Source organism: Elgaria multicarinata, chromosome 7, assembly GCF_023053635.1.
Source record: "Elgaria multicarinata webbii isolate HBS135686 ecotype San Diego chromosome 7, rElgMul1.1.pri, whole genome shotgun sequence".
In the NCBI taxonomy this organism is placed as follows: domain Eukaryota; kingdom Metazoa; phylum Chordata; class Lepidosauria; order Squamata; family Anguidae; genus Elgaria; species Elgaria multicarinata.
This window is the reverse complement of record NC_086177.1, coordinates 61,640,890-61,641,147: the sequence shown is the minus strand read 5'-3', so window position 1 is coordinate 61,641,147 and position 258 is coordinate 61,640,890.

Genomic DNA, 258 nt, shown 5'->3' with positions numbered 1-258 from the left:
CCTGAATTAATGACTCGGCCCTTTAGCCTAGGCAGTCAATGCTTGAGTTAGCAAAAAGGGAGAGACACACAGAGAGAGAGAGAGAGAGAAGGAAGAAAGTTGCATTCACTTTTTGCATCATATACTTGTTGCTGCTGCTTTGCTGGTCTGGGCATCATTTTTTTCCTTTCATCCTTACTCTCCTGGGAACCATCACTGGGCCCAAAAGGTCGATGAACCAGTAAGTCCCCAAACCCTCCAAATTCCAAAGTGTTCGAA